At 35.7% G+C, this 25,541-nt stretch overlaps 1 protein-coding gene across 1 annotated transcript in view; it reads right to left on the bottom strand.

The window, feature by feature from the left end:
* Nucleotides 1–25,541, bottom strand: part of LOC139993123 (extracellular serine/threonine protein CG31145) — a 93,906-nt gene that overhangs the window by 29,792 nt on the left and 38,573 nt on the right. The window lies entirely within an intron of this gene.

Genomic DNA, 25,541 nt, shown 5'->3' with positions numbered 1-25,541 from the left:
TGGATCTAAGAGCTCCCCGCCTGTCTGATAGGCTATCCCATAGCGAGGAAGGTGTTTCCCATGGCGGTACGTGAACACCGTTAAGGCGTGCTTCTTGGCTTATCTCCGGCTGGAAGGGTTTAGTCGCGTATGCGTGACACGTGTCCACGATAACGTACATTTCCTTGTTACTTCTTCAGTCCACTAAAATGTCATCTTTTTACTCTCTTTGTCGCTGTCTGTCTTTTCCTTCTTGTATTAGCTTAGGTTTGGAATATCCGCGGTAAAATTGAAGAAGAATATATAAAACGTACATTATTTCAAGAGAATTTTTGACAGCTGTAGAGGGACTTCGATTTCTGTTAAACTTATTATTTTCAGCGATATCTGCAGGTCTTTAAAGTATCCAATGTTTCGCAATTGAAAGCTTCATAAAAGTCAGGATAAATGACAGTAAATTATTTCCAGCGAATGGCATTGGACATACGTGTTAGGATAAAAAATTTATTGGGTGGCCTTCGTTGATATTCGAAGCTCGATATTATCATATCGAAAAATGGAACCTTCGTGGTAAATAGATTTAATGTGACGGATAGAATTTATTCATTTACGGAAGATTCGATAGCGAATTATATAGAATGTATGTAAAAATGTATAAAACATAAAAATTAAAGCGTTTGGTATAATATACGACGAATGAAACTAATCACTATCTAGGATAAATTTCTATAAATATTTGCCACCTAGTATATTTCCCTTTTACCTTTTTCATTTAGTACCCAACTAAAATTAAAACTTATCATTCGATTCGATTATGTCTCGACCACTTCAGTAAACTACGAAACACGCTACAAACTTACCAAACGACCCAATAATTTCAGTCCGACTATGCTTCAACCACATTTCCACTCGATTCTTTATCCTTTTGATAGATCCATAGATTGAATCTTTACGGCGGGCAATTTTTCACTCCTTATTCGTCTAGTTGACAGTTTATAGGTAAGTGTTGCTTTAAAGAATTCCTTTTGTCCTGTGGTTTGTAAAAGAGGGTCGAAAGGGGAAACGGAAAAGAGAGAGCTTGTTTCACGATGGTTGATCTACCGTTTCAGCGGAAAGTCTTCATCCTTGTTCTCTTCCTTTTTCCGGAAAGGAAGTCGCAGAATGGCTGAGCCATTGCTTGCCGACTTGCATACTGATCGTTCGACGACGCGTCGCGTTCAATCTTTTGAATTATCTGGAGAATCAAAGGAATGGCTGAACTTGTTGTAGATGCTGTTCTCGACTTATTCTTACAGAGCTGTAGCGACTCGTAGCTTTTTTCCTGTAACGTCTATAGATTTTTTATTCACGATAAAATTAAGTTCTTCGTTCATTTCATTGGTCAAAAAATTCAAAAAAATCAAGCTATAAAAATAACGAATTGCATGAATTGCTTAGTTTTTCATGTACACTGGCCGATAGGAAAAAGTAAAATAAGATAGGACAAACTAGCAATAAGAAGTAGAGAAATAAGTGTCATAGTGTACACGAAAAATAGTATCGTGGTATTGTGCACAAATTATGCACGGTAGTAAGGCTGATAGCTGGTAGCCATTCGAATTTGAAAGGCAAAAATTAAATAAAATAAGTAACAATAAAATATACACTGGCTTGTCAAAAGATTGAAACATTTATGAACATTATTTATGAATATTATGAGTATTATACATTTTGAAATTATATATTGCACATGCTGTGTATATATCATTCGTGTATATACTGAGCTAATATATATTTTATTGTAAATTACATATATAATTATATAATTAATTATATAATACATTAATTAACAATTATATAATTATATAATATATTAATTCCAAAATAATTTCAAAACGTATAACACACATAGTATATTCATAAATAACGTTCACAAGCTTCTCGATCTTTTGACGAGCCAGTGTATGAAACAATTCACTAGTTTTAAAATTTGAGAAAATTCATAGACAGAAAAATAAACAGAATTTTATTACGATTTTATCGCAAATAGAAGAGTAGTAAGTATAAATCATTTCGGAAGAAGTTTTGTGAAAGATGCTGCAATATGCGTTTTAATAATAGCACACCTGATCTGTTTAGTTTAGTTTATTTTGTTAACAGTTAGGTAAAGTAAAATTTACAGGTGATATAATAATTTTCGTTAATATCTTAGTCACGCCGAAGAATCAGGCCACGAAAGTTCCATCTCGTCGCAAGTCCGATGAAGTTAGCTGTGATATTGAAATCAGTTGCTCCGAATGAACACGATTTACGTCGAAAACACCTGACAGCCTAAACTTTCCCAACTCGGAAGTGGAAATCTCAATCAGTCTTTTTCCCGTGTTTGCGGAATGGTAAGGAAGAATTACCATAAAAACTCCAACAATCACAGCTAACCACAATCTTGACCAACTTCGTACAAATAGTCTTTAAAAACCTTGTGATTATCATCTTGGACTTTTCCATTCAAATGGTGTAATATTCTCGTCTAAATGTCCCAACGTGTACATTCAATTATATTCGATGTTAATCTTTCACTTGTAATATGGGTTGCCGAGTTCCAGGCGAAATTTTCATTGTTTAATCTCTCAGAAACGAAGATGTCGGAGGTATTTATTTTTATTGAAAAAGGGTTTAAGCATTTTTGCAAAGTATGGCTTATATAGTATAGTAAATTATGGACTACGACAAGTACGTCGGAATTTTTTTAGGTTCTTTTAAACACCGAAAATAAGAAGAAATCAGAGTCAAGGAATGAAAGATCCAGGATGATGATCGCGTTAGTGAAAAACGATATTCCCGGAGGGTTAAGAAGATTTATGATGAAAAATATCAACTAAATTATTTATAACGTTAAAACGAACAATACGGATTTATAATATTAAAATGTATAACGCGGACATATAATATAAAAACATAATGAAAGACATAAAATAAAGCTTCCTTAATGCTGTTTCCATCTAAAAGTCCCAATTTTCTACGTAATTTATACCAAATCCTTTCCTCCTTGATCCATTAGACAATCAATAATGAAACAAAATTCGGAGACGGATATCGAGCACTAAAAATTGAAACACTGGGAAAAGCAACATTTCGTATGCAAACTTAATATTTAAACGCAGCCACGTTTCCGTTTGACATTAAATTCAATGGTTGTTGGTGCAATTACTATAAAACACTCGAAGGCCGAGTCGGTCGGGGCCAATGAGGGCGAAAAATATTTCCGCAATTCCATACATAACAACTATTCAGACGTTCGCCTCGTAAATTTTATAGGAATCCGGTGCGGCAATAACGAGCTTCAGGGGCGCTCGTAAAAGTTGCTTTTTCCTGAAAACTTTATCAGCCATCACGGTCGGCCTCGGCGCGCGATCTATTAAAATTAATCAGCACACTAATTGTCACCTTAATCATCCTGCGTCTTCCCCTCTCTACCCATTTCCCCTGTGTGCCATTATTGCGACTGAGTTACGCAACGCGTCTCGTTTTTTTCCCCCGTGGAACTTTCCCAACCAGACAATGCGGAATTCATTTATTCATAACAATGTATCTGGGTCTTCGAAACGACGAAAGATCATGTTAGAGTGATGATGGTAAGTTGACCTGGTTTTTCAAGTCGATCAAGAGAACATAATTATTTTTCCAATCGCCTATTATTCATTGTGATTTATAAGAGAATTAAGTATCTTGGTGTGTTGTGTGTGTGTGTGAGATTGTGTAGTGATTCGTGAAAGTATTTGAATATTCGAGCTGGTGAACTAATTGACTTCGTCTTTTATTAATTTCATTGTATAAGTGGACGACTAATATTCGGTTTTCGAGAAATGAATAATTTAGTTTCGTAAGATCATTCGTTGAATATGACCGATAAACGACGACCGATTTTAAGCTAAATTGAAAAACAATAATGTTCGTAGAATCGTCACTTTCCTGTATTTCACAATTTACGAAGTTGACATCATTTTTTACATTTTCTGGAATATTTTCAGACTTCATTAGTAACGAGATTCGTTATATCGCTGGATGGATGTTTGCGAATTCAGGGAAAATTTTTAATATACAGAAGACGCACGAAGAAAATGCACATAATGGACAAAAAATATGCCAAACACCAGTAAAGAAATGTGAATTTCCATAATTACAAAGACCAGAATGGGAAACGTTCGTAAAGATAGGAAATTTGCATAAATATCCGCAATATAAGCGTAATAATCGTGTCTTATTACATCCTTATGAAAGTTTCGCATGACGCGATGAAAGTTCCCACAAGTTTCGGAATACTTTCTTGGGTCGCTGTAGTTATGTTTTCTCGATATTAATGCAAACCATGAAAAGGAGAGCTAGGTGAGGCTTTTGCAAGACAAAGTCGATTTAAGTGAGGTCAATGTATCTCAAGGACCTTCTTGGCGAATCGACTTTATAGAAGGAATCCTAACAAGGGCATGGATATCACGACACCTTAATTAACCAACTTCAGAGATGTTTGAAGGTGCTTTGAATTAATTGCCTCAATACTTCGTGCATACCATATCTATACACGAGAATCAGACTAAATCACGTCTCCCTTCTTTTCGAAATTGAGTCATTATACATTATATAATGTATATGCACGTTCTGTCGCAAAAATAATCCAACTTTTTAAGTTTTGAGTGGTGTAACGTTTTATTTGTTTTGAAGAAAAACAGTTATGTGCATTCAAAATCATGCAACAGAAACAAATTTTTCGTTGGGTGAACTTAAACTTAAACTTAATGATCTAGCCGCCATAAAAGTTTCACATAATGATAACGAAGGATGTATTTCTATGTGACAGAATTTCGTATCGATGTCGCCACTGGTTTCTTCAAGTCTTGAAAAGACCGGTTTTTTACGATGAACTGTATGTATATCATCTTACTTTACGTCTTTTCGTGTACTTTATCAGAATAAGAAAGGGAATAGGACTGTCTGTCTAGAAGGATCTAACCAATTCAAGGAACAGATCGTGTTAGAAAATTGCTTTTTAAAAGCTGGTTTGATGAAGACAATTTTCATCCCTGGTGAAGTCGTTGTCCAAAGAAATTCCAGTTGAAGATTGTGCTGTATTTAGGAGGCGTCGAAGCTTTAATCTGCGCTACAGCGTCTACTTTCGCACATAAGCTATATGATTACGTGGAGTACATTTAAGTGTAATTTATAACAAAAAAAAGCATATTACTGATCAAAATATACATATTTTCTTATTTTTTCATCTCTTCCTTTATTTGTCCTCCGTTCTCTCTTTCCCTTTATTTCTAATTTTCCTCTCTCTTGTTTCATCCCTTAATCCCTTCCATCATCTCCTTTTCTATTTTCTCTTTCCATGATTTGCCTTCTCTTCAAGAAGAAAATAGTTTTAGACTTTTATATACGTAGGTAAATGCAATGTATTATTTACAAGGCGTATTTTACATAATAAATGCGTAAATATCACCTTATAATGGAAAGCTCCGCTAAAAAATAAGAAAAAAGAAATGTTTGGTTCAATCTGTCTCCCGGATGCAGATATCTAACCGACACAATCTTGATTACGCTATCTCGAAGGCGGAAGAGTACTTCCGATCAATTTCAATTATCCTACTCCTTCTGTAAATATCAACCACGACAGCAATCATAAAATGTCTTAAAAGCAACTTTTCTTTACACAACCATTCTTTTACATCGCCATTTATAAAGAAAATTAATTTCACGAATCTCCAAAGAAATACGAATCTCGTCTTGAGTGTTCAAATACAAGTAAATATCGTGTAATTTCTATAAGGAGAATTTCACACAATATAATCGTGACAATCGTGTCTCGTTATTGCGTCAATGAAATTTCAAAACATTTCATGTAACACGTACGACGTGAACATGCAAGATTTCTATGGCGTTCGAATACTTTCAACGACGGATGCATATTCTTTCGTTTCAGAAAAAAGCACGGACAGCCTTTTGACCGTAGAAGAAGAAGATTGATGAACAGATTGGTATATACTTTGGACGGTTGGTCACAGTGATCACGAAACGACCTCTGCCATGCTAATCTCCATTGTCCACTGCACCATTAATTCCAAGGACCGTCGTGTGCTGTTTTATAAATAACGTCAACCACGAACAACATATTAATGTGGTTATGATTCACTTCGATAATGTCATCTCTCGCTAACGTTCCAGAAAACGGAAGAAAAGTCTTTGTGTTATATCAGTGACTAACGAAAGTATTCGAGCAAACCTCTAAAACAGAATAATTTCTTTAACGTTGGATCAAAGGTGATGGCGAAGAAAATAGATCCATTTGAGGTTGTAATGAAAATTAAAGAAATATATTTCGTGACTACGATCAATCGCAATTTTTACAAAACTTTCTCGACGCATCATCTAGTAAACTAATCGATCTCTAGCTTCTTAAAAAAGCTCGAGTCGTTTGGTCCAATATTAAAAAAGTTATTCTGTTTTATAGGACGTCGAAATGCTTTCGTGAGTCGCTGTACATATACGGTGACTAATTTCCTTCCATGGAAATTCGTCATCGTCGCTGCGATTCTCTTTTTGCTTCCGTGCATAATTCTTTTCACGATGAAACCGACGACGCAGTAAGATACGGAAGCAATTTGGCTTTGCATACGCTAATTAACGTAATCTTGCGAACTGCAGCTGGCGTGTGAGAACGATACATTAGACTTCTATGAGCACGTCATTTTATCGCGTGGTTTGTAGAAACCCTATGAACGTTCTTTCATGATCCTTGACAAGGGAAATGGTTATCGTTCTCCATGAAAGCGTTCTACAAGATGAAACACGAAGAAAGAAGAGAAATTAATTTTATAACGTTTTTAAGTCTCTTAACTCTTCAGTTACTGCGGGTTAGGTTACGATGCAGTACAGGAGACCCTGTTCGTTTTTATATCTATTGATATTAAACAACAGCAAATGAATATAAATCATCTAGCATTGCTATTTTTTGAATAACTTAATACGTATTAATATTCAATTTTGCAACTCCTATTTCTACGTAACACTATACATTTCCCATTACATCTAAAAAATTTAAATTATATTTCCTAAGGAATTCTCCAATTTTCTAAGAATCCAGATTTGTTCATTTATATTCCTACCGATACGAAACAGCAGCAAATAGATATAGAATCTTCTGGAATTCTTACTATTCCAATAACTTGATATAAGTTGATATTAAATTTTGCAATTTTCGTTATATATAACACTATACATTTTCCATTTTATCTACAGAATTTAAATTGTATCAATTAACCGCCACTGCTAATTCTCAGATAGTTCAGATTTGTTCATTTATATCTCACTCATATAGAACAAGAGCAAATGGATATAAAACCTTCTGGAATTTCTGTTCTTCGAATAACTTGATCTACATTGATATTAAATTTTGCATATTCCGTTTATATACAGCACCATAAATTTTCTATCTTACGTTGCACAAGCTAATTCAACAATCCAACTTCTAGTAAACGATCTAAAGAAATACGTATCGTGTGCAAACATACTCATCGAGTAGAGAAAATGACTACGAGGGTAGAAAATGTGCCGAGACGTGTATCTGGATTTTTGCTCGTTTTCTTCTTTCGAAATCTGCGTTTACTCGACTACGTTGTTCCACATAATGCGTGTGTCTCCATTCCGCGTAGATGCGTTTAATATGCATGTTGCTGTACGTATACTCCCGAGGATTAAACTCTGTGCCAGGTCAAAGCATCGAATTACCCACGTAACTACACGGTGATCTCGTCACCGTGGCGTCAAAACTCAACATAATTCAACGCTTGTGTTCGTCCTAACAACTTTCAGAGTTCTTACCAAGTTTAAGTGATAATCGTACGAGTTGGAGAAGAAATTTTAATCTGTACCCTTCTTTGCTAATTCCTACGAAAGTAGATGTAAATCACATTTTCAGATTACTTTCTCGTGCAAGGCTTGTCGTCGAACAGGATCAACTTTAGTAGAAATAAAAAATTCTTCGATCTTTAACTTGTTTGCATTTCTTTATATTATTAAAAGTATCGTAGTTTAGTCGAGGAGTTTACAGATATACGGTGATTTAAAAAAATATTTGAATATCTATCATGAACGTATTTCATGGATATATTATGCGTTGCTTAAAAAATTAAACAAAAATTCGTTAACAATTCATTATCATCTCTATAAGATCGTCCTTAAAGTTTCTTTCGTTCTATAAGAAAATAATAAATGCACAATATTTTCTGCTATATCCATTTTGTTCTATTACTACAAAAAGGATCATACATAATTCAATGAAATAATATAAAACAAAAAATGTTGTGCGAAAGATATTTTTGAAAGGCGATCTAACACATCCGTAAGATTATTTGTCACGAAGAACTGGCATAAATAATCGTAGCTTTGCAACTAAACTTCCACAGATAAATAATTTAATTTGCAACAGTACTACATCTATTCTCCTAATCTATATTAATCGATCAGCACGTTCTGAGCTTCTACATTCGATTGTTATTATCTAGTAATAAGAAACCAGAAAACATTCAGATTTATAAATTATCAACAACGATCGAGTATGCGGTACAGCTTGTAATCACTAAACTTCGATGCTCCGCGAACGTGTCTACATGCTGAGCTGATTCGTTATTTATAAGAATCACGTTAATTCGTTTGCGTTCCCCTTTATAGATTCAGATCGCGATGCCGCGAGATACGTCAAGCCGGCAGCTACGTGTATTTTAGTCGCAGGTAATTTCGTGGGAAACGCAGGACGGACGAGGGATCATCTTAACATTCTCCGGAGATAACCGCTTGCCTGGATTCTGTTTCCAATTATCCCCTAGGCGATCCTCGCGTCTAGACGAGGCTTTAATTTATAATACGATTGGACGGAGTCTCTCGCGACGGATTGGAATCATTCCGAAGGACGTTCATGGCGTCTTTGATAATCGGATATCAGCACAAAGATGAACGCGGGGTCCGCATCGATTCGTTAGGGGGATTAATTTTAATATCTTTGAAACTACTGTCCTCTACGCGTGCAGGCAAGAGAGACCAATGCCGCTCGTTTATACGTAGTATAGTATTGTTTAACTTTGTCATTAATTTAATCATCGTGTATGACAAAATCTTTACTGTGTTTCCTACAATTCGTCTTTTCTTTCGATAGAGAAACTACGCTTGCTTTGAATAGATAGCTAAGAATTTTCTATCACTTTGAGATATGGCTAGACGTAACGTAAAAATGACGTAGTATACGCGTTCGATAGTCATCGAAAGACTGCGAATTTGTATGTACTTATAGAAAATTTCGAGGTGCGAAAATGTACAGGATGCGGGAAATATGCAAAAATATATAAAACATCCAAAGTATGCAAGAACCAGTTTTTTGTCTAAATTAAACTCGCAAAAAACATGAACGCGCGTAAATATCAGCGGATCTGTACTCGTGAGATATACTGACATTCACCGATGCTCATTTGCGCATGTAAATATAGCTTCAAAACGACAATAAATGTTACTGCATAAAATTCGCCACTGAAAAACGTATAAATCCTACAAATTTTTCAAGCGAACTGTGTATTTATAATTCCTCTAAAAAAACAAAAAAACAAAAAAAAAAAGAAAATAAAAAAAATAAAAAAATAAAAAACTACAAAGCAATCGTATCGAAAGTTTCGTGTTAATTATTTCCTGTTAACCCAGTAAACCAATTTCCAATGGAGCGGATATACACGCGGGAAAATGAAAATAGAAAAAAAAGGCTACGTGTGGCGCAGGCATTGGTCGGTGATGATTTTTGGCGAGGGGGTGTGAAAATCGATAGGGGAGAACCGACGGCCACTGCACATATTGGCCAACCGGCAATTGATGAGATCGTTAAAGTAGGCACACCGTGCATATCTAGTTGGGGTTTCATACAATTCGTGCAAGTGTACACGAGCCTCTGTACGTGTACCTGGTCGCGCGCTTCTGTGTGCACAGGTCAGAATGCACACAGTCTACCTCAATATGCAGTGATCACTAATGCAATTTCATGGCGCATGCACGTGCAGTAACGAAGGCTTAGGTCACGCTTTCATATACACTGACTGATTACGTCTTGTCTGTCTACGTGCAGCCGTGTAACTAGGCTGTCCGAGTGTCGTTTTATGAAAACGATTCCGCGCGGAATCGAACTAGTATCCATCCTGTTCGCCGTATTAATTAACTTTCTTGTTTAGTTTCGTCGGACACTGCGATCCAAGCACTTCTACGACTTCTATGGATTATTTTTAAGCAAGAACGTTAGCTGTCGCTAAGGTTATACCGGTCTATTTCAAAATTATATTGATCTATGAAATTATGCTAGCGACAACATCGCACGCGACGCGACGCGTAACGTTTAATTCGCAACGTTCTTCTCGGTTGATTTTCAGCATCGAATTCCAGTGTTTGACGTTGAGAGTTCGAAGTTTATAAAGTACAACATGAGCATATAAAGAGGTGAAAGTGAAAAGTAATTCTGACGATATAAATAAAATTTTCTTCTTTTTATACGTTTCAAGTATCTCACATGTTTTGTTTACCTGAATAAAACGCTACGTATCCTCTATCCATCATAGTTCTGCGAGTATTTTATTCTGCGCAATGATGATGTCAATTTAGGAATAAATTTAGAAATTCATGTTTCACGTCTGACGAAAGAGTTATGAAAACAAACGTTCGAATCTGTAGTTCGCCACCGAATGAAGAAACTGAGATATTTATAGTATTCACAATAAAACATATTCTGTCTAAATCATAGAAACAGTTTACGTATCTCTGATTTATTTGCTCGGCCTAGTTAGTTAACATACTACAACATATCACATCTATTGTTCTTTTCTTGTTTTCTTCATTTTTCAAAATACGTCAAAACATTTGAAATTCACCCTGTTCTCTACCTTTCAAGCAAAGTGGAGTTACGCAGGACTGTTACGAAATAATAACTAGAATTATTTCGTGCTAAACGAAAATGAGAAACAAAAACGACACAAGGAAAATTATAAAAAATGTTGCAGTTAGGAACAAAGTAATTATCATTTTATGGAAAGGAAAAAAAGGAAAGAAGTGTTGCATCGATACTTGACTGAAATATGCAAATGAAGCGGAGCAGCTTGGTTTCCCTGGTAATATCCGTAGGTTACTAGAAACGAGACGGACGTCTTTTTTCTTTGGACGGATGTTCTTGCGAACAGGACAGGCCGCGAAATTCGCACGAGAGGAACAGGACAAGAGACAAAAATTGGGAAACTTCCCGGAAGCTTCGGTTTCTCTCCACTGGTCTGGAAAAAGTTCCTAACGACAGCCTGCACTTTTATCGGAGTAAATAATTATCGGTTGCCTGTTCGACTCGCTCGCTCCCTGTATATTTTTCTCTTAAAATGAAAAGAGAAATTCACCAATCGGAGCCTGCTGGCGTAAAAACAATCAACGTTGAACGAAGTCGCTCGTTATCAACGATTGGATGATGGATGACGTCGAGATGTTCAGAATAGCAAAACAGTGATACGTTTTGTTTAGAAGAAATCCAACGAAAGCGTCTCTTGATCTTTGCTCCCTGTTTGCCGGCTTCTTATCTCGAGAAATTTATAAAACTGGCAATTAGCCTTAATCGAGTTAGCCTTGACTGATGAATCTTATTCGCGGACTGACGTTTCTCGACGTAAGGTATGAAAAAGAAGCGACGTCACGTGAAACCAAACTAGCACCGAGATGTGCAATAAACATCATTGCCAAGATTCCCGAAGCTAAACAGAATTAATTGAATCTTGAATATTTGAAACGTCATATTAAAGCAAATTGTTAATAATAAAATTGCACGGACGTCATACATTATCTTTGATTTAAGTGACGCTGAGTGAAGTTTTAAAATTCATTCTCCGAACTAACCAACTTCGATCGTACAAGACTTAAAAAATCATTTCTTCCTTTTATCCGATTGATTTCCAATTTCCTCTAAAGATTTCTTTAAAATAGAACAATAAAGGAGGAACATTGCGTTGAGTGACAGACATTACTAAACAATGCAACAAACATCGTCAAACTTCGTTCCCTAAACTAATTTAATATTCAAATTTCATACTGAAATTCTATTCTGAAACTAGACAAAACCAACTCCATATACTAAAACAAATCAAATTCAAATGACGATGAAAATTGATTATCATCTGTTACATAATTAATCCTTGGACATAGTCAAGCTTCGTTTCTTCTACAATTCTATTCCTTCATTATTTTACGTAATAAAACGTTCAAGCTTACGTAAAACCAATTGAAATTTAAACTGCCATTTCTCTAAGTTAATCGACTGCAACGATAAGAAAATTTTACAATTCATTATCGTTTCTTGTACGATAATAATTAATTGTCAGCGTATTCTAAGATCTCTCATATAGGTCGAACTTCGCCCTCTAAACTAATCCATTTTGATAATAAAAAATCAATGATACGCTTTTATATATAAGCATTCGAGCGAATATACAAGCGTCTGAAACTCTAACTCCAGTTCCTAAGCTAATCTATTTCACTGATAAAGAATCGATAATACACTTTCCGTTCTTTGCGCGCTAAAAGAATCTGTCTGCAACGAAATAAAAAAAAGAAAAAAAAAAAAAGAAAAAAGAAGGAGGAGAACGCGATCAAACTTATTGGCTATAAGTGAATTATCAAGTGAGCGAAGAGAGTCGATTGCTTCTCCTTTGAGACGTATGATCCTGGATCCAGGCAAACGAGCCCGGCCTGATTAGATGGATTGTCTGATTAGTCTGTTTCCCAACGAGTGGAGAAGGGGTTAGCCGGAAGTCAAGGAACAATCGCGAGTCTTCCGGTGTGGCTGGCAGCCAGCGTGTACGCGAACAAGCCAAACTGCAAACCGAATCTTCCGCCGTTAGATTGAGTTCGGAAACACGCGCGCCAGTCGAACTAATCTCGCCCCATCCTCAGACAGGTTGCCACTTGCGAAGCATCCCCTTTCTCAGCCGTGTCTGTAACTCCATCAGAGACTAGGATTTAAGCTTCGTTCGCATGTACGAGCGATCGCTAGCCAGCAGATTCGAAATCCACAGGCTGGACGTACGCTGAATTTCTCCGAATCCTCGGTCTTGAGATGAATCTTCAATGAAGATGGATCCCATTTCCGCTTCTATGAACTGACAAGTGTTATCAAATGGACGACGCTTTTGGTTTCTTAGAGTTCACAGGTAACGTCGATGATTTTCAAGCAAGTTTCACGGTGCTAGCGAGGTTTCAACGATGCTGATGGAGTAGTTGAAGATCGTTTGAGACGTGAAACGTTTGCGAGGAATAATTGGAGTTATTTGGCGTTCCTTGGATCGAAAATTTCCAATTTCTTTCTCTGTTTTAGCTACCGTGTATTTCCTCGTGCTTCTTTGGCCGTTTTTGTTGGCTTTTAATTAGAAAATGTTAGGAGTAATTCTCTTCATTTGGATCGATTTTTGACGAAAGAAGTTTAAGCTGTTACTTTTCTAACTTTGGGGGGGTCAGAGATTGAACAACGAAGAGAAACCAAGAAAACTGTCGGCTCAGATTCATTGAAACTGAACGCTGAATGCAACCGAGAATGATAACCAATTTCAGTTTCGTGATTACAGATATTTCAAGTCTTGCAATTAGATAGTTACACTCTGAACCTGCCAGTCTCGTAATTGCTCGTATAATGAACCTATATGCATCAAGAACCATACTGGCAATTACGATAATTACGACTCACGCGAAACTCTGATTTCGCAATGAAGTAAATCTTGCACGACACCGTACAAAGAGACTAACAAACAAAAAGAGAAGAAGAAGACAGAAAAACGTGATACGGACGTGAACAAATCGCGAATAATCTAATCTCAAACTGTACGCATCGCAGATGCAGGTGTTTCAAAGTGACACAACCCAAACAAGTGTCTCAGAAAAATCGAAGAGATTACAGAAAGATTAGGGAAAGCTGGCAAAAATACAAGAACTCTGGGAAACGATAGTCGAATGTTGTTCTTGGAGTCTTTTTATTCTTATTCCTTCTATCTTCGGAGAAATCTTTAGAGATACTAACTTTTGTCAAACACACACAGCATTGAATTATTTTTGCTTGTGACGCTTTTGAAACGCGCGATACAGCGAAGGCCGCAGGTATTCCGGTCTCTACCGGAATCTTAAAAAGAGAAATTGGAGAAACTATAAAGCACGGAGGGTAGCTAATGGGCAGCGGCACTTACCACTGAATTTTTTAGAGTGGCTTATCCACGTGCTGTTGAAGAACAAAGAAGGCGTGAAGCCAGCACGAGGAGGAGGAAGCCGGGGGAAAGGGAAGCGACGGGTTGAGAGAGAGCGGAGAGCCACGAAGGTGGCGTTCATTTGTTATTCATAGGGTCGCCATAGCGCTGGCACGTCGTCGAACAGGTTTCGAACACGTTCGCCAAGAGGACCACGAAGCCCGCAAACTCATCCGACAACTTCAATTACACAGATCTCTTCTGATCGCGAGCCGTCAGCTTTCCAATATATGTATTTCGGATATTCCATAATTGAAAAGTTTTCTCGAAAAAAGAAGTTTCGTAAGAATGCAGAATGCGGAATTAAGTAAATTAAAAAAACTTGTATGTCTCATACTGTACGTGTTATATAGAGCGTTGATTTTTGACGAATTTGAGAAGACGAAAAGTTTACATATACTTCAACGTGGACTTTCGATTTACGAACAATTTAAATATTAAAACGTTTATTTGTCTTAATTGACTGAAACTTTATTAATAGGTGGAACTGCGTGGTCATCTATTTCGATAGCAATGTAAGTTCATTTCCTATAATCTGCATCCTGCTTAGTCGAATGATCGATAATGAAAAGCAAATGACAACGAACGTAATTCTAACCTTTGTACCCGACATAATATTGCGCGTGCGGATGTGAACAAGTTGTTTAAACACGATTCAGCAATATACTCGTAAATTATTATTATTATTGTTATTGTTATCAAGTTAAATTGTTATAATTAAATGTAATTATCATTACGTTTAACGTATTATTAAATTAATAATAGTCTTACATTTATATCGGATCGTATCAAAGTGCAAATCTAAGATTGCAGAAATATTCGAAGAAATATCACATGTTGTCGTTATCTTATTTTCTCTTCATCATGAATAACCTCGTATCAACAATCGATATCTGATGGCGATACACGTATATATGTTGCAATCTAATAATATAATATTTATATAATTTCACTGTATTAATTTTCAAATATCATATAAGATATTTACACAGAGAAATAATTGATTAAAGCATAAAATATAGGTTTAAATAACTAAAATTTAACCAATTGTAACAGTTCACTAACTTCAAAGTAGCGTAAGTTCATTCACAGTCCTGAAAAAGGATATTGGCCTAGTTAATTTTCCAAGTAGCTATTTGTATAATGAACTCATTTGTACTCAAACAAATAGAGACGCGGACAAACTAAGTAGACCGTATCAGGATTTTTCAATCGATGGAAACGCGAACACTTGGATATTTCAAAACAGAGGAAAATACGCTTTCACCACTTTCAAAATAAAGGATCCATATATAACATTCTGAAAGTTCATTAGATGGATAACGAGAGACCACTGTCATGATTATATTGGTCAAAGCTGAGACCAATTTGAGAATGTATATAGAAATTACAAGATACTGTAAATCTATATTTAATTCATGAAAATCAATATTAAATTCAGGAGAAGACCTATAAATCTTTTCGCAGAGTCTCCCACGACGTTCTCTCTTCCTTCAAAACGAAGAAGACCATAGAGAGTAGCTTTCCTTCGCGAAAATGAAATGCTAACACAGTTTTAATAATAACACAGGCCCGTGCGGTAAGGATAACGGCCCTCGCGCAAAGAAGCTAGATTAACCAATTAAAAATTGAATTGCCAATTGAATTCACCTTCTTTCGCGTTTATCGTACGAAGCACGCGGTATCGTTTATCATAGGTTAATTATCGATCAATTGGAACGAAACGACAATCGAAAGGTCGGTTAATTATCTTGTTTAAAGGTGCGTCGATCAACGGAATCGTGCAGTTACCGCGCGTTAAAACCGACATTTATCACATCGAACGCGAAATTACGATAGATAAGAACAATAATTATCGATAACCGCGAATGTGTCGATAGGGTAGAAACTCCATTAATACGTCTCTGCCTGCACATAATTACGCAATATCGAAAATCCAGCGAAACTATAACCGTATAATGCCTCGGAATTAACGTGATCTAACGAAATTACGGGTAATGTAATATTCGATTAATGAGTAACGTATACATACCACGAACTGTTTAAGATGAGAATAGAGAGAACGATGCACAATCTAAGCCACGGCTAACAAACGATGAATTAAATACCAAGCGAAATTAGTAGTTGGAACGAATCAATATTTACTAAATTAATACGAACGAAGAGAGGCAGGTTCATTAATTAGCGAGCAATTGCCCGGTGTGCTTCTCAAAAGCATATCGCTGGGTCAATAGAATGATTCGTCCGCTAAAACTACACTCCAATCACCACATACGAGTTACGATGATACGAACTATGAATCGGCAGGTCGTGCATAATGAGAGAGGAACCTCTAAGAACGACTATCGTGATTATATCAGCAAAATTTGGAACAAATTCTAAAATGTATATGGCAGCCATCGTGAATGCATTCACGGTTTAATAGCAAAGTTTTTGTTCGTTTAATTATTAAAGTATATATGGAGAAATATAAAAATACGAATTGATAAACTATAATAAGTGTAATGTTTATGATATGAATATATAATAAATAAAATTAAAATGTAATTCACGAACTTTATTGAACTGATATATCATTGCGGATCCTCATAGTGGAACATATTCAATTTTAATTATTCGAGGAATCGACAACTTTGAAGAATATCTCTTCTCAACGAAAATTGATGTCTAAAGAAATATGTCTCTATCGTTAACAGATTACGGATGTTGTCGTGTGAATACAATTAAAAAAGAATGGAATCTAAACAGGGATGTTTCATCCCCTAAATACTCTAAAAAGTATTATACTTTAGATATTTCATGTGTATCATATACATTTTTAGATCTTCAAATATCTCATAAATGCATAAACATTCGCAGTCATTAGTAGGAAAGTGCTTGCAAAAAGCACTACGAGTGAAACAAGTTTCTCAAGAGGAAAAGGAATCTTATGCGTGCATTTGGCTCACATTCACAAAAAGGGAAAGTATATAGAAAAACCTGAGCGTGCCACTTGTTTATTAGTTGTAAAGAAAACTCAACGTTCCATTCGTTGAGATAAATGGCACAGACAGAAGTCAAGAAACAATTAATTAACGTTTATTAGAATTTATATTTTTCTCTATGGAGGCGACACTGTGACACCATCTTCTAACATTATTAAATAACTATTTCGCAAGGAGAATTACACTTAAACTCTAGTATTCTCATTGACGTGTAGAATATTTTCCAATGAAAGATGAGAATTTTTCAACATTGTCACTTTCAGTGCTATTTACAAGCACTCTTCAACGAATGTTTTCTACGGGCCAACTTAAATCAATTTATTAGAACACCATCCAAATCTAATTAAAACCAACCTAAGCATCTCTAGTACATTTTGAACGTTAAGTAAACTAAATGGAAATTGAATGAATTAATTAGCGAATAACTGCTCTGATGAACTTCTGGAAAATACATCGCTAGACCACTAGAACGATTCCTTGACCAGAATTACTCTCGAAACACCACAGACGAATCATGACGATGTAAATTATAAATCAGTCGGCCGTACATTAAGCAGGGACCTTAAGAAGGCTGCATCGACCTCTTGAAATCGTTCTCCTACGTCTCGACGGCTTCTCAAAGGCGCCGTGGCACCGTACATACGAAATGAGCTCCAACCCTTCAAAATGCGCGTGCACACGACCGGAAGTTAACCCTTCGAGAAATAAGCCATCGAGGTCGGGCCATTATCAATCTCTGATTTTCTTTTTTAGAACTTCTCTGCTTCCCAACGTTGGACGTTCATGGTACAATAAAGATCAGTAGAAGGCGGAATTCAGAGAAAATTTTTGGATCGTAAAATTTCATGGGCGGTATTAGACTGCGAAATGTTTTCTATAGAGTTCAAGAATTTGGAAAAAAGGTATCTTGAAATTTGCCTATTTTACAACGTTCAAAATTCTTCGATATAAAAAAGTTTAGGTACTTGAGTAGAATTTGAGTAGAATAGTAATGAAATTAGCAGATAATTTAATATAGTAGTTAAAGTTGGAAAATTGATTCGTAATTTCTTATGAATAATTCATCTTCCATTTTACATGTCTTTGGTGCGAGTCATTAATTATAATATACTAGTCTTCAAATCTTAAGCAAGTCTCAATCTCCACGAATAAATTAAAACAACCTGTCTGACCACTAAATTTCAGATATCCATAGGAATCAACGAAAGATAAAAATAAAATCTAAACATAGATTTCCTTTATCCTATTCGAAATATTAAAAAGAATATTATGCAGAATATTATTTCGTACACATTTGCATGCTGCTTGCACTCTGTATAATCGTGTACCCTTAAATTTTCCACAAATGCATAATTATCCGCATTTTGATCATAAAGAATATACTATACTTTAGACGCAACACATATATTTGCATATTATACACGTTGCAGGTATTCTTGCACACATTTAAGACCCCCGTAAACGCGTAAATGCCCTTAGCATGCTAATCATCAACGCATGCTAGCGTTCCAGCAGATTCTACAACTTGTTAAACCAGGTCAAGGAATCGGATAAAACGTACGTACAGTCGGAGCCTGTGTCTCTAACCACAAAACAAAACATCGACGTTTAACACCTGTCGAACATCTGCCGCTACGAGCGACAAATTTTAACGGTGACACGGGTCGTACAGATTTTATTAGAAGGCTGGCCGACCGTCTGTTGAATCGAGTTAAAGTTAGCATGAGAACGAGCGGAGATAAGCCATTGGGAAGGACGCGGCGCGTGGATGTCGGCATTCCCTGGCAAGATTTATCGTTCGAACAAAACGGAGACAAAGACGTCGTCGGGCGGAGGCCACGTATTTTACGGGACATCAGCAATTCTCCTGGGCAAATATGCCTGGTTGTTTGTTTTAGAGGCGGTTCGCCGCGATTCAACGAGCGCCCGCGCGACGTACACGCTTCGTCCTCGCCTCTCTTCGAGTCTTCGCGAACGAAGGCGTGATCCACGAATTCTAACGAGGCTGTGTGTGCAAATTTATGCGCCTCGAGTACACCGTGCGTTCCAAAGTTCCGCTCGAACCTCGACATCCTCTCTCTCTCTCTCTCTCTCTCGTCATGGTCGTTAGACATCTAACAGAGAACCTCCGAAAAGCACCACTCGGTTACTATACGCATATTAGCTTGTTCGAATGTTTGTAACATGGGTTTTAAATAAAATGAATACAGTTGTGGGAGAGAAGATTTGGAAAATTTGCGGACGGGGTTCGAGGTACGCAAGTATCTGAGCAGGTGAGGTATTGTTCAGGTTTGCAGCTAAAGCGCGCGTGAGCTTTCGAGAAAAAGAAAGAATGCGTTACAAGGGCAACGAATTTGTATTTTGGTTTGTATAAGTATGAGTTAATTAAAATGAGGGGATAATGTATGGAATATTTGAATACAAATTATGAATTTATTAATTCAATTCAGAATCTTCTATATATGCCTCAAATATACTATAAAATCTGAATAAACTAATCGATATAATCTGATTGTTATACATATTCATTAAATGTACTATAAAATATGAATAAATTTATTAATTCAATTCAGATCTCGTTATATATGCCTTAAATACACTATAAAATCTGAATAAACTAATCAATATTTCTGATTAAAAGAATGCAAACTGATATAACTTTGATAATATGACTACTAACGAAAACATTAAAAAGTATATGGAGTAGTAGTTAATATAACAAGTATTTATCCACGTAATTAGCAAAATATCATTCAAATCTTCAGAAATACACCATTCAAAATGTACACGATTCCTATTATAAGTGTTAGGCATTTATCATTTTGATTGCCCTGATACATCTAGTGTTGTTCTAAAAATGATATAAAAATATAATAAAGCATACCCGATAAGGGAGGACTACAGGAATTGAACAAAATATGCAAGCACTCTTGTATATCATATACATATATATAAGAGTTACTTCCACTATTCTGACCATTCCCTTGTATGTATAGAAAATAGATAATAAGACAGAATAATAAAACGTGCCAAGGGATTGGCGTATTAAATTGACGACACGACAGGAAGAAGATTTTTTAAAGAAATCAGATACAATTATAGAGGAGGAGATTTGAAGAGTTTGAGGAGTTCGGATTGCAAGGAAAGGGAATGAGAATGTGACTCGAAGAACCTCACGGCGAGTTTTGGGATACCTTACAGATTCGTGAAGCAGTTTAGGAAATCCCGGAGGATTGGTGAACTAGTCGTTAGGAAGTCTCGCTAGATTCCTGGATCGATTTCAGAATTCCTCTGGGACATGTGAATCGTGTGAGAAGGGAAAAATCTGTAGACTAATTTAAGAAGTTTGCAACGACAGATATCTCGTAGTTTGAAACGTAATCTTAATAATCCTGCTTTCGCTTAATTATTCGGTTAATTAATTTTCTTCGATATTCTTTGATTTATATATGATTGATCTGTTCCCGATAAAATAAAGTAACGAGATCATGTATCTATTAGAATCTTTGTAGGCTACATTTTTAAAAATCACGCTGATGACGACCTTTTTGTTATTCCTCGAATCATTGTTCTATGTCTCTCCTTTAGAGAACCTTCAATTAATCGGTTACAGTCATTTAAATGCGTTCAATCGTACAAGAATTAGCTAAATTACTTTTTCATTTCAGAAATATTCTTTGCAGCTAAAAATAATAGAAAACACATCTCGACATGACAAGGTAACAAGATTATTTTCGATGGCCACTCTAAAAGCGTTGAAGGGAGGAACTCGACAGTGAGAAGTTGTCTTTATTATTTAGAGGATTTTTATTCTTTGTAAGGCGACGTATGTCACGGAATCGAATTTGGACAAAAGGGAAAGACGTTCTCACCTCTTCGCATTGATATTCCCGTACCGATAATATTTCCCTCTGATGCAGTCCAGATCTGGTAAGTGCACAATATGCATTATGCATGCCCTACTGATATCGTCGTATACACTGGGACGATGGTCTACGATCGTCCTGCATCGACCATCTAAATCATTCACTCTGCCAGCTATTTTCACATCTTTTCGCAGTGACTACTGTGCTGTTAGAAAAATAAAAATAAAACGGCGCATGATTTAAATCGACATTTGATGACAGATACAGAAATATGACAATTTTTCAGTTCCAAATTATAAATAAAAACTAGCGCTTAATTCTTGCGGATATAGCACAATTATCGTATTATTTTTATTTTCAGTGAACATATCAATATAATGTCAGTTCGAATACCAGATTTTAAATATAGATGAGTAGAAATATACTTCGATTGTCAAACATCTAAAGTGCAAAACTCAAATAACGAAATTTTGTCCGATATGGACTCACTGAAGATAGTCTTTCGTTCGATCTAGAAAATTTCTTGCTGATCGATATAGCTTTGTTTGGTCCCGTTAACATAAAGAATAAAAAGAAAACGTGAACCAATTCGCACTATTGTATACCAGTAGCTAAAGCACTGGTAAATTCACACGCTACTTTGGTCAACCCGATTTTACAACACTCCTGTCAACGACACTTGTCTCTGACATGCCAAACAATACCTAGCTTTTATCTACAAATCGAAATAACCAGTTGAACATGATAAAGAAGAACACGAAGTCACGTTTCCTAGCTTTTACAGAGAAACAGGTTTAACGATTCACTACGCTTTTAATCAACCTCGTATTACCAAAATTCCGTCTGTATATTTGATTTTACAACTGAACACATGATTTTTCTCGTCCCATTCGTAATCTTCCAAATATTTCTGTCCGTAATATAATCACAATATCAAACATTAAGATATTTATAATTATTATAGAGTTCAAACGTTTTTTGTCTTATAAAATACAAGTATTTTTTTACTTCCATCAAATTTGCTCGAAAAATTTTCATAAATCTACATCTTTCGATCTGACAGATAATTTACACTTTCATTTTATTACCTACATTTATTATTATATTGTTATATCATGTTACATTGTATCGCTATATTTTATTTATACTAAAATTCTCCTGTTCAATCGTAAAGTGACATTAAAAAACCAGGAAATGGAAAAGATCTACCAATCATATTTTTCTCCCGTAGCTTTTAATCGATAAAATCATGTCTAAAAAGAAGCTTTGAAACTCTTAAACAAGTCGACGGAGAACACTTGTTGCGAGAAAGCGAATGAACAACTGGAAAATAAAAGGAAGAGGCGGATTTATTTCTCCGAGGTTTGATCCTATCAAATTCGTCGGATAGTTAATCCACCAGAGAGGGATGAAATTCCGAAAAGGCGCTCAGCCTACAATTTCTTTCATCACGATGAGCAGACGAAATACAAAAGTGGCATTTTCACTTTGCCATTGAATAGAGTTCCTTTGGCAAGCGCCTCCTCATGCATATGGATCAGCCATTCATCATATTTTGACGGAGAACGTTCCCACTCTCGCGCTTCTATCCGGTATTAACACGGAATAATTATGTCTGGTTCGTCTGCTGAAAATCAATCGATGAAGTGTCGATTTTATGCAACGGGTCGAGTAATAATCTCGCGCTGCTTTTTTATTCAAAGTTGCTCGATTGATCACGGCCGATCTCGCCGTGTAACCGTGTTTGTTCTAAAGTTCTAGTCTAAAGTTTATGCTTACGGATCAGAATATTTTCGATTGGTTGAATACATTCTTCCCTCCTTTCTCTTTCTTTTTTTTTTTTTTTTTTTTGCGAACACTTTTGTAACCAAATTTTGTCCTAAAAATGAGGTTTCTTCCACAAGAATTTTCATAAAGATGCATATTTCTGAAAATTCCTATGTACGTGCTTCCATAGCTTTTATCACGTAGAGAAAGGAAATTTTTGGTCCTTTTCTAAGTCACGCCAGTTCTGAAAAGTGCGCATCGTCAAATAGAGCGCTCGCTCCAACGTCGTCATCTTGTTGAAAAAAAAAAAATAAATAAAATAAAATTTGTTCTTTACTCATCGATAGTAATGGAACGAGTGTCATCAAACAGATTTTCTATCGTGTTCGCTGTTTAAAAAGGGTGTGACTTTCACGCGTTTGAGATATCATCCCTCCATAATCATGTTCTTTGTCAACTGATAGAAAGGTCTCTTTTTTATCTGAGGATCACGTGATGATAAAATCACACTCATAAAATTGTTTTGTTGTTCCGTAATTTTTATCTGCTGCAAGGAAATTATGCAGTGGTCTCTTATCTGATAAAGAACCAAATGTTCGAACTTCTTATCTCGTTTCGCCGCTCTTGATGATTGTGATACACGTGCCGCGAGACTGTATTTTTAGAAAATTGCTGTGAAATTCTGCGAATGTACAATGCGTGCAATTAATTCTCAGCTTGTTTTTAATCTCAAGGAAAGATTAAAAATCTTCGAAGCGGAAATGTTAATCCTCGAGATCGAGATATCTACCGTGTTCTTCTATATGATTCAAGTATCAATTATGATTTTTAAATATTTTACAAATCAATTATACGCTTGAAGTGAGATAATTATTGTAGTATATTTCGCAATATGTAATTTATTTATCGCAACTTGGCATGTAGAAGGATTATAGAAAAATCAGATAAATGTTTTAAATTCCTTCTCTGTTATTTTCTGTCGTATAAATTGACAATTTCAAAGCGTGTTATTATATTTAAAAAAATCATACGTTCAACGATGGATAATTAAAATTCGGAAGGTTTTATCAGTCGTAAAAATTACGTATATTAAAAAGTGAGCAATAATGAATCGTGTACAAAATCTGTGAAACATGTCACCATGGTCTTATTATCAATTACACACGAAATTATCAGGGCAACACGTTACATAAATTTATTATGAATATGCATGCGATCCGACGTAACTTCTCTTGGCGCATCATCACTGATCAATGCAAATTGGATACCACGAATTAAGCGCAAGATGACAGGATGACGAGATTGCAACAACCGCAGGGCAATTCGATGTCGTATACGCCATAGGATATGGTCCCGTTCCCAATGCTTCCTCCCATCTTTCTCATTCTCCAAAATAATAAATCGAGAAAATCATATAGATTTATAGAATCAGAGATATCACTTGTATCTATTACGATTCCAAACACGTATGTACCTTGTGAAATAATTTTTTATTTTAATATTTTATTTTATAACAGAAGCATCTTTTAATTACTGTCAAGCTTGCAAAAAATCTTTTCTATAATTAAGTCCACGTGGTTTGTCTACGACGATAAATTTCTCGAGTCTGAATAACATTTTCAAGTAACAAATAATTTATTTCCATAGGTTTGTGTATCGCAAAGGGATGCCATAAATTATAGTGAATTGCAAAGTGAATTTTAAAAAATGATAGTTACAAATTACACAAGCGTGTTTAAATAATTTTCTCTAATTTACCCTACTTTTTTCCATTTTTTCCACTCTTCTCTATTTTCCAATTTTGCAGTTGAAATTAAAGTGAGACAACAATTGACGTTAATGTGAAAATTTCTGCAACGATGAAATTTTTCGCAGATGGCAACAATTTGATGACACTCCCTTCCGAGCGAAAATTTGATTTCAAACCCTGATCAAAATTTTAAATATACATTTCTTTTGTTCGCGCTTGCGTTTCAAGCGTTTATGATTGATGCAACTGCTACGTGATTAAATTCATTATCGAGGGAAATAAATTTTAAGAACGTTGAACGCGAAACTGTTTAACGAGTCGGTGATTTCCATCGAAATCGCGATTAATCGAGTCGTTCGACGGTTTGGAAACGTTAAGTGTCTAGAGCCTCGGAGCTAGAAATTGATTTCTGCGTCGACGAACCGGAGACACGGAATTTAGCGAATAAGCTGCTCCACCGGAGAGAAAAAGGACGCAATTTCGACTGTTCTTCTGTGACGCTGCGAATCGATTACTCGGAGAACAAGGCGCACTTTTCTTCCAACGAAAGGGTGAAGTCTCGGCAAAAGGAACGCGTGGAATTTCAATTTCCAGGGCCTACCCATTGATAAATGCTCTCTTCATTAATTGTTTTGTTGAGTTTAACCCTTTAAACTTTACGCCACATTAGCGATTCATTTATTCTAGCCGTCAGGTTAGCGATTTGTATTGCCCTTTAACCTTTAAACCTTTGTATGTATGCATTTTCTACTAATTAGTATTAAAGTAGTATTCTAGATTTATTGTCAAAATAAAATGATTTTATTATTATTTAGATTTTTTATAGATTATGTTGTATAGCAAGATTTTGAGCATTTGAACTTTGAGAGATATTTAAATTTTT

This window comes from Bombus fervidus, chromosome 12, assembly GCF_041682495.2.
Source record: "Bombus fervidus isolate BK054 chromosome 12, iyBomFerv1, whole genome shotgun sequence".
NCBI classification, from domain to species: Eukaryota; Metazoa; Arthropoda; class Insecta; order Hymenoptera; family Apidae; genus Bombus; species Bombus fervidus.
The sequence above is the reverse complement of the archived record's forward strand: the minus strand, read 5'-3'. Positions and strand labels throughout refer to the sequence as shown.